The 17,377-nt window shown below is 41.3% G+C and overlaps 1 protein-coding gene across 1 annotated transcript in view; it reads right to left on the bottom strand.

Annotated features, from left to right (window-relative positions):
* Window positions 1–17,377, bottom strand: part of EPHA3 (EPH receptor A3) — a 357,009-nt gene that overhangs the window by 133,455 nt on the left and 206,177 nt on the right. The window lies entirely within an intron of this gene.

Below are 17,377 nucleotides of genomic sequence, written 5' to 3'. Positions count from 1 at the left end.
GAATGGGTAAAAGTCAAGATTGCTAATATTTCCCTTAATGGAAATAAATTTGGAATGATTTCTGTGGAAAGACAGCTTAAGGGAATTTAAAGTCCATATGGAAAAATAGAACACGCTGAAAAAAAGTTGCACTTTTTGCCTTGCTCTTAGTATCCTAATGAGGGCTTTCATCATATGCAAGCTACATAGGGTTTGCTGTAACTCTAAGAAAAATCTATAGCTTGTAAATTAACTTGCTGGCAATCCATCCACTAAAAATGGTCATCTTAATTTTAATTTATGCTTCTTCTTTTTTCATTAAGCAAGGTTAAGCACTCAGATTGATGAATGGGGAGGGTAACAGCTCAGAGGTAGAGCAAATGCTTTGCAGGTAGAAGGACCTGGGTTCAATCTCAGGCACCTCCAGTTAGGGCTGGGAAAGACTCCTGTCCGAAATCCTAAAAAGCTGCTGCCAATCAGTTAAAACCTAACCTGGTGCCCTCCAGATGTTTTGGACCAGCATGGCCAATGGTCAGGAATGCTGGGACCTGTAGTACAAAATGGAACAAGGGAAGGGAAGGCTGACGTAGCTAGACAGACCAATAGTCTGACTTGGTATAAGGCAGCTTCCTATGTTCCGAAAAGACCTGTGAGGCTTCGTAACTGCTAGGGGTGAAAGATAGGCCCTGCAGTGTTGGCCAACTTCCAAGACAAAGGGGTTATGGGTTGTTGTATGAATGCCCCAGCTGATCTCACGCCTATGACCAGCAACCTGTGGGGCACAAAGGGCAGGCAGCCAATGTCTAATCTGCAGAACTCCTAGTGTGAAGGCCATGAAACTCAATAGGCATGGGTGATCAACCACTTGACTGCCTCAATAATCTGCTCAACTGGCCCAATAAACTGCTCAAGTATTGAAGTGAAACACTTGAAAAACCTTGATGGGTGTTTTAAGCTGAACTCCAGCAACCCTTCTGCACTGGGGAAAAGAGGAAACACATGTGGGAGGAGAGTGGGGCAGGTGTTCTCCAGCCAGACATCATGGGGCTTGCAAGGCAAGCTCTAAATCATCACTCCCCCTCTTGAACCTGACAACTGAATCCTTTGCTGTGCAAACATTACAGGACATTGCCATTTATACATTTTCAGAGATTTACCTGATTTTATCATGTGTACTAGCCCCCCCCCCCCTTATGAATTTAACTCTATGCTTTCTCTCCAAAAGATGTTCCTTTGTGGATGATCAAAACGAAAACTTATTTTGTTTTGATCTCAGGATGCCCAAGCAACACAATTTAACTAAAACATAATGTAAAACAAATGCTCATCCAGCTCTGGAAATCTATAGAAATAAAAATATAATGAGCCTGTTTGGATAAAAAGTGAGTATCTCTCGATATATATGCTACAATAATTGCTCCTGCATTAAGAAAGACTGCTAGGGATGATGCTTCAGTTTATATAATCTGCTGGTGACAATCTCCAGGTGGTGGTGTTTCATTAACATTGGCACATTCTTCTAGTGTTTCCCACTGCTCAGACTGAGTCAGAACCACACACATTGTGTTAATACATAGCGAAAAGTGTGCATGCCTTCATCTGCAAGTAATTGCATGCCAGTAACTTGCAAAAATACAGTATAAATAACTGATATGACCAGAGAGTGGACATAGGGTCATACAGGGCCACTCTGCCACTGCCTCATATTGCTCTGTGATAAACTCCTCTTTATTAGGAGTTTTATTTATAGAATCATTTATCCGGAGATAACAGCTATTTTAACTTGATTCACTTGGTTGTGCAACTCTTTGAGAGTGCCCATGATTATGACATTCTTGACGAACAACTTGAAGCCCCTCCCCATAACAACACCATTTTGTGAACTGTAAACTTATTTTATTTGTTTCCACCATCATCATCAACGACAACAAGGAGAGGCAGCTCTCACCCTCTATTGCACTCAAGCGCATATGTTCTTATGCAACTCTTTGAAAAAGAGAAAAAAGAATGAGTATCTGTAAGACCGATTCGTCCTGTATAAAAGCAATGCCTTTTACTGCCATTTTGTGTGTTTTGTCCTACCTACTTTTCCCTTTTGAATATTTTTTTTAATTAATTTCCTTTGTATTACATTTCTATACCACTCAATAGCCGAAGCTCTCTAGGTGGTTCATCATTATTATTATTATTATTATTATTATTATTATTATTATTATTATTATTATTGCATTTATATCCCGCCTTTATTCCTCTTGCAAGGAACCCAAGGCGGCTTACATGATCCTCCTCCTCTCCATTTTATCCTCACAACAACAACCCTGTGAGGTGGGTTGGGCTGAGAGTGTGTGACTGGCCCAAAGTCACCCAGTGAGCTTCCATGGCTGAGTGGGGACTAGAACCCGGATCTCCCAGCTCCCAGTCCAACACTCTTGCCACTACACCACACTGGTTCATAACAACTACTGCAGATTTCTCTTTCTCTAGCACTGCAATGCATATTTCCTATTTAGTTATTTATTTTAAATTGGCATCACACAGTCTGCACAGTTATTCCAGCCTAGGATGCGACCAAGGATTAGCTCCCGGTCACACCTGACACAAGTATTGTAAGGAGGCTGGTTCTGAGACCATCTTTGGACTTGACACAAACCAGACAAAACTCCTCCCATGCCCCACCTCTGCACAGTCCCCAACTCACCTGGGCCATAAACCCCCAAAGCCACATACGGAGTCTGTTTTCCCAAAAAGACTGGGATAGTATTTTTTTATTATTTTTTATTATTAAATTTATTAATCGCCCATCTGGCTGGTCACCCAGCCACTCTGGGCGATATACAACAACAAAACAGTTTAAACAATAAAATTCTACATTAAAAACATCATAAAAAATACCCTAACCCACCCCAAATGCCTGCCTGAACAACCACGTTTTTAATGCTCAGTGGAAGCTCATTAAAGAGGCAGAGTTCCCTAGGGAGGGAGTTTCAGAGAGTGGGGGCCACCACAAAGAAGGCCCTCTCCCTCGTCCCCACCAGTCTAGCTGTCCTGGCTGATGGGACAGAGAGAAGGCCATCCGAAGCTGATCTTGTTCAGCAGCCTATCTGGTGTTGCTGGAGGCGCTCCTTAAGATAGGCTGGGCCGGAACCATATAGGGTTTTAAAGGTCAAAACCAACACCTTGAATTTGGCCCAAAAAACAACTGGTAACCAGTGCAACTCCTTCAGCACTGGAGTGATGTGATCTCACCGGCGGCTGCCTTTAATCAGGAGAGCCACCGCGTTCTGTACCAGCTGTAGCTTCCAAACTAGGGTTGGCGGAGAATTTCTCCCCGAAACTTCGGGGGGCGGAGCGCCAACGTGTTCGGCCCCCCGAACAAGTTTCGGGGAGAAATCCTCTGCACCCCCCCGCCCCCCGCACCCCCCCGGTACGGGACGTACCTTCGCCGAATGTCCCTCTCGGCGGCGGGTCCGGCCGGCGGTTCGGCGGGTGTTCGAGAGGGGGCGGGAGCGGAAGCCGGTCTTTTGACCGGCTGCCGCCGCCGCCATTGCAATAAAAGAAAAAAAAAAGCCCCCTGATAGGCTACATGACGATTAACGTAGCCTATCACGGCTAGATTTGCAAAGTCAGCCGTGATAGGCTACATCAATCATCATGTAGCCTATCACGGGTGACTTAAAAAAAAAAAAAAAGCGCGTACGGATAATGGCGGCCCCCATAGGGAGCCGCCATTCCAGTTCCTTATTTGGTTGCTGTAGTCTACGTAAAGATTTACGTAGACTACGGCGACTAAATAAGGAACACGAATGGCGGCTCCCTATGGGGGCCGCCATTAGCGCACGCGCTTTTTTTTTTTTTAAAGTCACCCCCCGTGATAGGCTACGTGACGATTGACGTGGCCTATCACGGCTGACTTTGCAGATCTAGCCGTGATAGGCTACGTTAATCGTCACATAGCCTATCAGGGGGCGTTTTTTTTTTTTTTTAAACTTTCGCGTTCGTGGCCGGGCAAGGTGGGAAGCCTCCTCCCCAGCCTGAATTTTGGCCGGGGCGAGGCGGGAAGCCTCCCCCCCCAGCCTGAACTTTGCGGGGGGAGCCCTTGGAGGACAGGTAAGGGACTTTTGTCCACCCCTATTCCAAACCGTCTTCAAGGGTAACCCCACGTAGAGCGCATTACAGTAGTCTAAACGAGAGGAGACCAGGGCATGTACTACCGATGGGAGCAGATGGTCGGGAAGGAAGGGGCGCAGCCGCCGTATCAGATGGAGTTGATACAAAGCTGTCCGGCTCACAGCTGACACCTGAGCCTCCATGGACAGCTGGGAGTCTAAAACGACCCCCAGGCTGCAGACCTGGTCTTTCAAGGGTAGCCATACCCCATTCAACACCAGGTCAACCTCCTCCAGCCTCCTCTTCTCTCCCACCAAAAGTACCTTGGTCTTGTCAGGGTTCAGCTTCAGCTCATTCGTCCCCAACCAGCCACTCACCGTCTCCAGACATTTGGACAGGGATTCTATGGCCAACGTTGGTGAAGATTTGAATGAGAGGTAGTAGGAGGGAAGCTCCTCTATCACAGTCTGATAAAGAACCAGCACTGGAGGGAGAGAGTTATTTATGCTAGGCTATTTCCCCACTGCAAATCCTTAACCGGAATAGGTTTAAATAACGTTGTTGCACTTTTAAACCCCAACAAAATTGTATCTTGTTTCTTTAATTAGGGGTTACAGATGCAAAAATACTGAGATTAAACATATTTGAGTATGTGAAAACAGAAAATGAATGATTTGTCCTTCCAAGCCCAGGGGCTTTGAGCACTTGGCTCTTCAAAGGCTTGATTTGAATCCTGTGTATTCAGCCATGTTTGTGGTACTGAATTAGGGTCGCCACCTCTTTTTCTGACAGGTTTTTCATCTTTAACAGCTGTATGGAAGGATGGTACATCACAATGCTCCCCATGCCAGGAACAGCTGTACCTATTGAATTTGGCTGGTGCAGATGGGTGACGATTTCATTTCAGTTCACTTTTGGTAAGACTTTACCAAAACAATTCACAACTTTCTTCCTATTCAGGATGAAAAGAATTTGAGATTTTTAAAAAAATGAATGCAGGATAAAGCAAAACTGACATATTAATCCATCCACGGCTTTATTTTTCTTCCTCCCTGTTCCAGGTTTGCTTGAGAGATCTGTGAGCCTGCCACTGTGAAAGCACTGATATCCTTTTCATGCATTTCTCTCAAGCTTGATTGCAGGTTCAAAACAGGCAGTGGAGTTGTCTTACTCATGCAACACAACGTGAAAGCTATGGGTTATAGTCAACATTATGCTAACAAAAATTATAAGAGTTTGCATTGTTTTACTAGCAGTTGCATAACTGCTATCAGACCTAGCACAATTAGTGGAAGCAAAATCCACCTAATGAAGTCATAATGACTTGTGCAATACCATGCGCAATGAGCTGCAGAACAGTTTTCACAATAGATTGTGGCCCTATAATACTTTTTTCCTTCTTAGTAGGGATGTCAGAGAATTCCACCACGGACTGAAATGGGATCGAATTCCCTTCAGTCCATGCCACGGAATCCTCTGCGGAACGGCACCACGAGGTCTTGCAGAGCCAGCAGTCATGCGGCTTTTCTGTTGTTGTTCGCAAGGAGTCATGGAATTTTCATAAATAAAAACGCAGTATAGTAATATTACGATAATAAATACGTAAGGTTTTTTAAAAAAACAAATTGTGCTTAACATGGGTGTTCTTTTTAAATTGAAATCCTCCTTCTCTGTTGGAGAGTTTACTTTCAGCCAAAACACTTCCTCTTCCTAGGGGCTTCCCAAAAGAAGGCTGTCTTAGGTGTGCCTGAGAGATAAACTATTTGTTTAAAGCAACGCTGTTTTAAAGGAAGAAAAAGGTCCTGGAGCCCTGCATGATGTATTACTCTCCCTGCTAGGCTCCAGGACTGGCGTGGTCATTTTAAACAGTTCTGTCTTTCTTCAAAACAGTGTTGCTTTAAACAAATAGTTTATCTCTCAGGCACACCTAAGACAGCCTTGTTTTGGGAAGCCCCTACAAGGAAGAGGAAGTGTTTTGGCTGAATGTAAGTACTGCAAGTCAGGGAAGGGGAAAAAATACGAAAATATTTACGAAAAATAGTGATTCTTATGGAAGTTATGCAGACTCACGGAGATGGCTGGGCACAGGAATTACGTTTGTCGATACAGATTTATCTACGTAATTTTCGGAGTGGGGAAAAAAAAAGAGGAGAATTCCGGGGGCTTGTGAACAGCAGAACGGAGCACTGGACGCAAACTGCAGAAGTCAAGTGGCATGGAAGGTACACAATTCGTACATCCCTACTTCTCATTTGTAACATCCCAAGCATCTCCAGTTTGGCACCCTCACGGTTGACTTCTAGGTCAATGATGACTTCTAGTTAAACCTTTAAAAAAATTATTCCACCAGGCCTTTGACTTGTTTTATATTATTGCCTGATAAATGGATTTGTTTTTTGGTTCTGCTTTGGTTGTATTTTAATGTTTTCTGTTTTAGCTTTGTATACTTTTGATATTGTAAGCTGCCTTGAGAGCTCTTTTGAGTACTGAAATATGTGATCAAAATAACTGTTTCTGTGTTTGTTTGTAATGTATGGATAGATAAATGAATAAATGAATGTAGGTGGGAAATGAAAATAAGATAACAGAGCTGTTCAAAGACTTCACTTAATGGAGACAAGAAAAAGTGAAGCAGAACATTGCAGGGAACATCACAATAAAGCCAGATTAGCCTGTTTGTTGTCTCTACAGGCAGAAACTTCACAATGTCTTTGTGTTTTCTGCATGGCTCAGCTATAGTGCTGTGAAGGTGGCAGTTATAAGGGAAATGAGCTAGTTAGAACCCTGCTGTCCCAGCATGCTCTAGTGGGAGGATTCTGATTTGTATCTTCCCCTCAGGCTGTCTTGCACTTCTTCTGTCTTTGTGTGTCAAGCGAACGTAAGATTATTCAGTGCTATAGCCCTCAGGAAAAAAAATAAAGCAGGCAATTATATTGTAAATTAAAACCTGGAAAGAAAGTGGCCTGAAAAGGTGGTCATGCCAATTTTATTTCTTTGACATTAAAAAAGAGTTCAAGAAAGAATGGTAGCATTCATTTAAATACATATTTCTTTTCAGGAAAAAGGAGAGTAAATTTATCTTATTTATTCATTTTGCTAGTAGATTATCATACAACAGAAGAGCAGAACACATTCATTTTCACAATACCTTTTAACTAAGAGAGAGAGAGAGAGAGAGAGGAACAACTTTTCTATCCATTTTAAGTATGCTTATAAATGTAACGGATACTACTTTCAGGGCTGCAAACTTTCCATCTGCCTAACCTATGAAGTGGCACACAAACAGAAGAGGGGTACAAATTTGATAATCCTACAGCCAAAACTCAATCATTCATAGTATCCTATGCTGTAACTCTCACCAGTGTTATATATGATCTTATTAGGTAGTGTAATATGAGTGCACCTTATTGGCAAAGATATTTCTGTCACCTGAACCCTATGAACCTTTGGCTACAAACTTGTGCCATCATGATGAGTGATGCAAACATGCCACACAATACAGGTAGGGTTTCTGTCACCCCGGAACTGTACTTTTATTGCAGTACTAGGCCCATTCATTTATTTATTTAATATAAACACTAATAGTACAGCTAAATAATCTTTTACCTATCTATATTTATGCCAGGGTTGTCTGAAATGATTTCCTGCCCCCTTAGGTCCCATCACCACAAAACATCTGGCTATACGTTGCAAGTAATCATTTTGTCGGTTAAAAAACTTGAGCGGTTGAATGCCTATCGGTTTGGAAGTGAAATGGGACCACCCAAAAATGAGATACTAGTTTCTACATTCTAAAAAACAAATGACAAGTCCCTCTGAGCTTCTAGGATCCATGGAATGTTGATGGCAGCCAGTTGAATCTATTAGGATAATATTGGAGTAACACACCACATTGCCTGGAGCTAGAGCTTCCAAGTACATACTGAATGCTAAATACAGGAATTCCTGTATTTGCTATCTTTTATTTTGGAGGGGGATGAACTACTTACCAAAGCTACAATAAAATTTTGGATGTCCCTGCTGGTTTTTTTAATTATCATTATTTTACAGGAAACCCTCATTTCTATGCTGAAGATGGGAAAGGGAGGGGATCTAAAGGATCCAGAAGTCAGGCAGGCTGTGAGAGTCTATCAGTTAAGTTTATGGTTTAGAGCAGTTGTCACACGTAATATTTAGGGTCTCCACTAAAAGAAAAGAAAATGGAGGGCAGGGGAGAGAGAGAATTGGCCTGCTCAAACCTCTAATAACTTATAAGTACCCAGGAGGGGGGGAATTAGGGTTGAGGGATCTGTGCCATAAGGTTCTAAAAGCTCATTAATTACCATATACAGGGTTGTCTCACAATATCTTTTAAACTACAAAATACTTTCTGCCTGTGTTTGATTAATATGGGTTTGAAACAGACTAGGGCTAGATCTACACTACTGCTTCATGGTGGTACTAAAGTGCACTGATAACTGTTGGTGTACACTACACATTCGATATACCGCATTTGCTGTGTTATTTCCTGCTTTTTATTCTGTACTAGCTGATATGCCCGGTGTCGCCCAGGATGTAATTTTGTCATAGGCACTATTTGTTAGAAACACATTAAGGTAGGTTTACGCTTCTCGGAAAGGCCTCATAAGAAAGGTGAAAAGTTGAATCAACCAGACTTGATTAAAAAAGCACAACAATTATAATGAGCAGATTGAATAAAAAACACTACTAAAAATGCAAGAGACTGAATCTCTAAGCACTACTACAATATAATCCAGTCCACGCTGAATCTCATAACACTATTAAAATGTTCAACAGAGGCTTCCTTGCTGGATATTGCAGGAACAGGGGAAAGAAACTAAATGCTCTCCATAGTCAGAAAAGAAACCATGAGTAAAGGGGAGGGAACAAATGGCAGCCAGCCAATCCACAGTGAAGGAAGTCAGAGTGAATGGGAGAGAGACCAATAGAATGAAAGATGGCCAATAGGATGACTCATAGCTGAAATCAGAAACCTGGCCTGTACCATGATTGAGAGGGTGTACTTGTTAGTAAGGGAAAGTATAAACAAAGAAATAACGTAACCCAGTGACTCCTGTCATACAGTCTGGCAAGTGAGAATGTGAAGTAAAAGGGGCAGCAACTGTATGGCCCAAATGGCAGGCTCAGTGGGCCCCTACAGTGTGATTACACCCAGGGCAGCTCCCCCTTATTCCCTGCGTTACAGACGGCCCTGCAGCCAGCCACAAACACACAAACCCACACACAATTTTTGACTTTTATATATATAGAAGATTATCCAATATACTGCAACAAATGTCATTGTGTGTTCTACAGGGTATAAATGTGCAAGAAAGCTATAGCATTACCATGAGGGGATCGTAATGATATGACACAAGGTGCAGATCTGGCCTAAGTTAGCTAGTCTGAGATCAGTGGAGCTTCAATCAGTCATGATTAACTTTTCATACTGGTTTCAGTTCGACTTAATTGCTTTATGCAACCTGCAAGATTATCTGAGAAGCAACAATATGAAGGTTATTGCCTCGTATCCTGCTTATCGTTTCCCTGTATGCATCTGGTTGGCCACAGACGGAAATGAGATGTTGGACTAGATAAGCCTTTGGTCTGATCCAGCAAGGCTCTCCTTATGTTCTTAAAGTGATTTAACTGGACAGTAAGCACATAAGTTCCACTTATTTCAACTCTCTCTGGTTTGCACCTGGCCACACTTCTTCCTAATGCTCTCTGGATTACACCTGTCATAAATAAACCACCTTTTAGCTTTTGGCCTTTTATAGAAAGAGCACTCATCAGCTATACTGGTTGCAAATACAAACTAAAGAGACAAAGCGGTACTAGATAAACAAGATGATTTCCTGGATTATCTATTCCAGGCCCACTTGTCTGTGCAAGGTCAAAGCAACTGTTTGATTCGTGAAATGAGCCATGTGTACAATCTAACAGGAACTCCATTCTTTGTGTTCTGAACAGAAGCACAATACGTTGAGGCAAAATTGAAAGATTTCAATGTACTGGAAGTAGCTAAGTGCAGTCATTGAGTACGCAGTGGGCAGCACTTATGAATGGATCCTATGTTTACTTCTATTGTGTTCAATTAAAGAGGGGGGAGGGATCAGGGGAAAAAATACCACAGCTGACTTAAAGCCCAGTGTTTGGACAATTAACCAGCATACTTCATACAGATATTTTGTCCTCCTCCTGCATATTTTAACAAGACAAATGTCAACAGCCCAAGAATGCACTTCTCACACTTGCTCTATAAGTACAGTACCAATAGAATATTTGAACTAATTGTGATAAGGATGAAACTGCTCTATTTTTAATTAAAGACACTGGCCTGGTTTGGATGAGCCTATCTCAGCTTTGCTCATGCATGGAAACCTTTCACTTGGATCAGAAGAAATAGGAAACTATGGTTAGAGACTTTCTGGTTTAATCGTAGCTTAAATGAGGAACAAAGGGGTGGCATGTACAGGCAAAAGCTTTGGGCATATCTCAGCTTAATAAGCCAAAATATAATCATCCAAACATGGATGTGTACTCATTATTCCAGTAGCAAAGAACCAACAAACACATATGAATTGTGCATTACAGGTGAACAGAAAGAAAGAATGTTACAGAATAGACCATAGTTTAAGTTTGTTAGAATCTGGCTTCCTTTTTCAAATGATTTTTGCACTACTTTATAGATCCTAAAATTCTGCATTCCAAAGATCTGCTTCCTTTTATAAAGGAATGATGCATATAAAGAAGATGCAAAATGTTCTGCTTCACCCAATATGATTTTTAATGTATGTCACACAACTGCTGGTACATGATTAAGCTCATAACATTCTCACCTATACCCTAATTGCATTAGCATACCATCACTCTTACTTTGCCCTCTATTCTTTCATACTGGTTAAGTGAAAATAAACATAAAACGAATACCAATTTATGAACTATTATAAGTGAAGGGTATCTCATTGCAGCATATTTTTCTCTGTATAGGATGTCCCACATCTAGATATACTGGGTACCAAAATATATTAGGAACGGAGAGTGGAAGCCAGTGACTAATTATGGTTCAAGCCTTTCAGCCCATCTTTTTGGCATTTGTGGGGATGGGGGGAGGAAAACTGCTCCTGGGAACAACACTATGTCATTAACTTTAAAAAATTAAATCCACAGGCACCTTGTATATGTACTAAATTAAGGAGAGACCCATACCCCAAACTTTCATAGAAATTTCTCCTCCCCACCCCCCAAAAAGAACTGAATCACTTTCATAGAGATGAACAGTCCGGCAAACATGGGATGGGACTTTTCAGCCCAGTCTTCGTCCCTGCTGATGGGATAGTCCCAGGAGGTATGCAACAAAATCCTGGAATGGGGGTGAAACCCACATTGTTTAAAAAGGGGGGGGGACTAATTAGTCTGCACCTGTTCAATTGGCAGAGCCGAGGATAATAGTAACTGAGGGCTGTGAATAGGCAGAAGGAGTGGAAGCATGGCTCAGAGTCAGTGTCGTGTAATGACTATAGTATTGGACTGGGAGTCCGGAGATCCAGGTTCTAGTCCCCACTTGGCCATGGAAGCTCACTGGGTGACTTTGGTTGACAAGGTTGTTGTTGTGAGGATAAAATGGAGAGGAGGAGGAGGATTATGTATGCTGCCTTGGGTTCCGTAAGGAGAAAAAATGGTGGGATATAAATGTAATTAATAGATGGATAGATGGATGAGAGGTGATTACACTGAGTGGAATTTGAGCAAAGTTCACATTCTGCTCAGCCTCACTATACATTGTAGGAGGAAAAAAGGGGGGGACTGGAACCTTCAAGCAACCCCCTCTAACAGCCTTACCCAACCTGGTGCCCTCTGGATGTGTTGGACAGGAACTCCTATAATTCCAAGCCATTGCCATACTGGCTCAGAATTATGGTAGTTGCAGTCCAACATATCTGGACAGAACCAGATTGGGGAATTTATAGAAATCAGGCTGTCATTTGATTATATTACCTGAAGATTTTTCAGAAAAAAGACAACATTATCAGATAAATTAGAAAGTGCTTGTCTACATTTTTAACATACCCAGAGAAATTAACAGAAACTCAGAAGGAAAATATGAAAATCATCACCCTTGAGACAGCCAATAACTTTTTTAAAAAGAGTATATGGTCATTATATATATTCCAGCAACAAATTGGTCTCTCAAGGCATCATTTATTAGTTCTCAAGTTGACAGTACCCTGACATCTTCCTGAGTGCAGCCACAAACTGTTCAACTGACCCTCCAGTTCTGTTAGGTTGCTGATTAGAACTATAATGTTCTGCAATCATAGATGGGATAGAAGAAAAATTATCTCGCATAGCTGCAGTGATGTCTGCATGGAGACTGTAAGTTGCACGGAACCCCATATGCATGATATCCTGGTCACAGTCAGCAAGGAAATGGACATCAAGAATGGAGTTAAAAGCTACAAATTACTCAGGACATTAAAGATATATTACTCATGTTTCATGGTCTTCAGTGCTCAGGAAAACTGCCATTTTTGGTTTGGGGTTTACAAGTTTGTTCTGTCACTTGAATGTGTCTACTAAGCCTAGGTAGTTAGGACAAAGTACAAGCTGTTTTATTCCTAGGAGTAATTTTCACTTTTGCAGCAATTTATCCATTTTCACTGACCTACGTCCTAAAGCAGGTGGGATCTAAAAGTCTCCTTCATAGAACTTATGCTGTATCTCTCCCACCTTAACTTTTCTGGTGTAGGTCAGAGGATTCTCATCACGAGATGTAATGTGGTTTACAAGCAATTTTCAATTAACTCATAGGATCCCAACAGCTGTGGTAAGCTTTATTTTACTGAACTGAGAACCAAACAGGAAACAGGAAGTTAAATTGTCTAAGATGTAATGGAAGAATACATCACAACAATATCATTTCAACAACTGAGAAGCCAAGTAAAACTGACTACATTATGGCCAAAATCTTGATAGATGATGTTTATAAAGTAATTCCTTAGTAGTTTAGTAGGCAGTGGTAGGTTATTTCTATGTGATCCTCTGAAGGAACATTACCTCCCCCTCCCCCCAAAGTGGCTTAATGAATAGAACCTTACTGCAAGCTTAGAACATATTCAAGAACAATTTGGTTCTCAGATAGGCAGATGGTGCATTTTCACCACTTGCAGAATACCACCCCCCCTTGCAAAAATCCCTTTGCAGGAGCATGCAAAATTGTTTGTGAACAGGGTGGCTGTTGTGTGTGTGTGTGTGTGTGTGTGTGTGGTAGGAAGTGGCATGTGTATGACTGGGCAGACACTCTCTTGAGGTGAGATGTGTATCTAAAGGGTGCACTGAAAATAAGCCTGAGCGATGTCTACATTTGGATCTGTTGAGCCCTGTTGAGATCCTACATGAGCTGGACCTGCATTGGACTGGATCATGCCCAAAGACAAAACAGTTGAGTCGCAAGGAGCACTATTAGAAAGATCGGAAGAAAAAATGAAGTCAAAAAAACACTTTGTGTACTTGATGGAGAAAAGTAATAAAGTTAGGAATGTTTGCTACCAAGCAAATTTGATGTAAAATATTTGGTTTCAAACTGATTCCTTCAACTATTGCAAAGGTTAACAAAAGTAACAGAAGAAATGAACAGTAAAATTTGAATTACCATTGCTATCTTGAAAGAAGGAAACAAAACATTGTTTATGTGCAATCACTGATGTTTTAAAACACAAGTTTTAGAGTAACTTTTACTAAACTGCACAAAGAGAAACAACGAAAAATAGTAAGGAAAACCAATAAAAGTAAAGTAAAAGTATGTAAAGTAAAAACAAAAACAATAAATACTAAGAAAATTATATCCGTTTGGCAAATTTAATGTTTTAAACAGAACTGTGCATAAAATAAAAAGAATGGTAATGTAAGAAAGCAATATTAAAAATAAAAGATGGCTCATTTTAATTTCTAGTAATAAATACACACTGAGTCATTTTTCATCAGTCCATACTCCACACATGTTGTATCTTTATTTTGAAACATCCTAAAAGGACAAGAAGAATGTATGGATCCATCTTACATTTTAAAAAAAATATTATTATTTGAAACATAACAACAACAAAACCCCACAGAAAGGTCCAAAAGGGGTGAGGGGATTCACATAATGAAACATATCAATAAACAGTTATAATTACCCATAGGGAAAAGGAAAAAGAGACTGAGAGAGAGAGAGAGAGAGAGGAAATACAAGGAGTGGGAGGAAAAGGATTAACATTTCCATTTCAAATGCATACATTAATATATGCAGTCCATATATCTAAATAAGCACCCATACGATTTTGATGGTTGTATTAGATGTGCTCAAATGTAACAAGACAAGAGCAGTGATATCTTCAGTCCATTGAGTGATAGGTGGTAGGTGTTTTTCCTTCAAAGCCTGGAATATACAGTTAGGGCCAGAAATATTGGAACAAGGATAACTGTTTTGGCAGTTGGCCTCTGTAAACCACCACATTGACGTTGAAAGGCAACATACCCAGATGGGAGCGAAGCCAGGACTTTCAGCTGTAATTAAAGGGGTTTGACAAAAGTGGGGCACTAACCATTCAGGAAGAACAGCCAGTGGCATACACACACACCCATTGTTGGGGGCTCATAAGGAATGGAACAAACCAACATCATTTCAACCTTAAGGATCACCTTTACTACCTGGATGAAAATCCTTTGCAGTCAATGACTGCCTGAAGTCTGGAACCCATGGACATGACCAAATGCTGAGTTTCTTCCCTCGAGATCCTTTGCCAGGCCTTTACTGCAGCTGCCTTCAGCTGCTGCTTGTCTGTGGGTCTTTCTGCCTTCAGTCTTGTCTTCAGTAAGTGAAAAGCATGCTCTACTGGGTTGATATCAGGTGACTGACTTGGCCATTGAAGAACATCCCACTTCTTTGCCTTGAGAAACTCTGGGGTAGCTTTTGCTGTCTGTTTTGGGTCATCATCCATCTGCAGTATGAAGTGGCGTCCTATCAGTTTAGCAGCATTCGGCTGAATCTGAGCAGAAAGTATAGCCCTATACACTTCTGAATTCATCCTGCTGCTTTTCTCAGCAGTCAGGTCATCAATAAACACCAGTGACCCAGTTCCATTGGCAGCCATATATGCCCAGGCCATAACACTGCCTCCACCATGTTTGACAGATGATGTGGTATGCTTTGAATCATGAGCTGTTCCTTTCCTTCTCCATACTTTTCTCTTCCCATCATTCTGGCACAAGTTAATCTTGGTTTCATCAGTCCAAAGAATCTTATTCCAGAACTGGGCAGGCTTTTTTTACGTATTTGCTGGCAAAGGCTAATCTGGCCTGTCTGTTCTTGAGCATTACCAGTGGTTTGCACCTTGTTGTGAAGCCTCTGTATCTACATTCATAAAACCGTCTCTTGACTGTAGATGTTGACAATGACATGCCTACCTCCTCAAGAGCATTCTTGACCTGGCTAGATGTTGTGAAAGGGTTCCTCTTCACCATGAGCAGAATTCTATGGTCATCCACTTTAGTTGTCTTCCACGGTCTGCCAGGCCTTTTGCTGTTGCTGAACTTGCCAGTTAATTCCTTCTTTTTCAGGATGTTCCAGACTGTTGTGTTGGCCACTCCCAATGTTTTTGCTATCTCTCTGATGGGTTTATTTTGTTTCCTCAGCCTAATGATGGCCTCCTTCATTTGCATGGACACCTCTTTGGACCTCATGTTGGGAGTTCCAGTGAACAGCTACCAAATGCAAATGTAACACTCAGAACCACCTCCAGGCCTTTTCTCTGCTTTATTGGTCATGGGGTACCCAGGAAACAGGCCACACCTGGCCATGTGGCTGCTTGTCAGCCATTCATTCCATTACTTATGAGCCCCCAACGACGGGTGTGTGTGTATGCCACTGGCTGTCCTTCCTGAATGGTTAGTGCCCCACTTTTGTCAAACCCCTTGAATTACAGCTGAAAGTTCTGACTTCACTCCCATCTGGGTGTGCTTCCTTTCAACTTCAATGTGGTGGTGTATAGAGGCCAACTGCCAAAACAGTTATCCTTGTTCCAATATTTCTAGCCCTGACTGTAAGTCTCTTTGCAACTGTAAGGGCTCTCAGTTTCCACATTTGCTTTCCATCTGTTAATCCCCACATCACAGGTTATAGTTCAAAAGTGCATGTACATCCGCTATTATCACAGATTTTTCAAGAACAAAATTTATACGAGCAATGACTTCCAAGTTCCAACCCAAAAGAAGCCACTACAGGGACATTCCCACATCATATGCCTCAATGAGGCATTGTCCTTATTACATCGCTACATTTGGCAGAGCTAGCCAGCTTCTTCTCAGCAACTTTCTGCGGAGTCCAATATACACAAAACATCAATTTTTGTTGAATCAATCTCAATTTTAAAGCTACAGAAATAGTACATATGGAAGCTAAAGCACCTTTCGACTGTTTAAACTGTACAGAGCATTCACAGTCCTTATTCCATTTATCTCTGATCTTCTGAACTTCTACCTTACTACATTCCGGAAGACTTTTATAGACAGCTATTCTGGGCTTAGCTTTCTGTAAGTAATCAATCAATTCCTCCAACAGTGCAGGAGGCGTTGAAGCACTATATACAGAGGGTGGCTGTATATAGACTCTAATACATGCTGAAGCTGAATATACTGCCAACTACTACTAGATGGTAAATGATATCTAATCCATGATACTGAAAAGGTAGGAATTCATCGTCTAAACCAATTAGCTCATCTAAAGTATAAATTCCATTGGCAGCCCAATTCTTCCACATAAAAGGTCGACCTTCTATTTCCAAAACTGGATGCTCCCATAAGGATAGTTTAGCATGAGAATATGGATCAAACTGCAGCTGGTGAGCCATTTCATTCCAAGTGTCTCTCACTTCTAAGATTGTTGGTGGAGCCATTCCTTTCTTTTTAATATACCTAAACCCTAATGCCATCAAGCCAGAAAAGGGTACCAAATAATTTGATTCCAAAACAGCCCATGGAGGAATATTAAAGGAAAAGGCTGTTTTCCAATCATTACTAGGGGGTAACAAATAAGCTTTATGATATAAACTATGATCTGGAAAATCAAATCTTCCCACTTTAATTCGTAGCAACAGGAGCTGCTTGCATCTTCTTCAATGAAAAGCAGGGAGGAGACCCCCCCCCATAAACTTCCGAAACACTACATGAGGTTTTTACAAATATTTTTGAGGAATATATAAAAGAATACTACATAATACATAAATTACCCATGGTAAGACATTCATCTCAA

Source organism: Heloderma suspectum, chromosome 3 (assembly GCF_057233095.1).
Source record: "Heloderma suspectum isolate Gila_16-S chromosome 3, 16-S_ref, whole genome shotgun sequence".
NCBI classification, from domain to species: domain Eukaryota; kingdom Metazoa; phylum Chordata; class Lepidosauria; order Squamata; family Helodermatidae; genus Heloderma; species Heloderma suspectum.
Note: the sequence above shows the minus strand (reverse complement) of the source record. Positions and strands in the feature narration are given on the sequence as shown.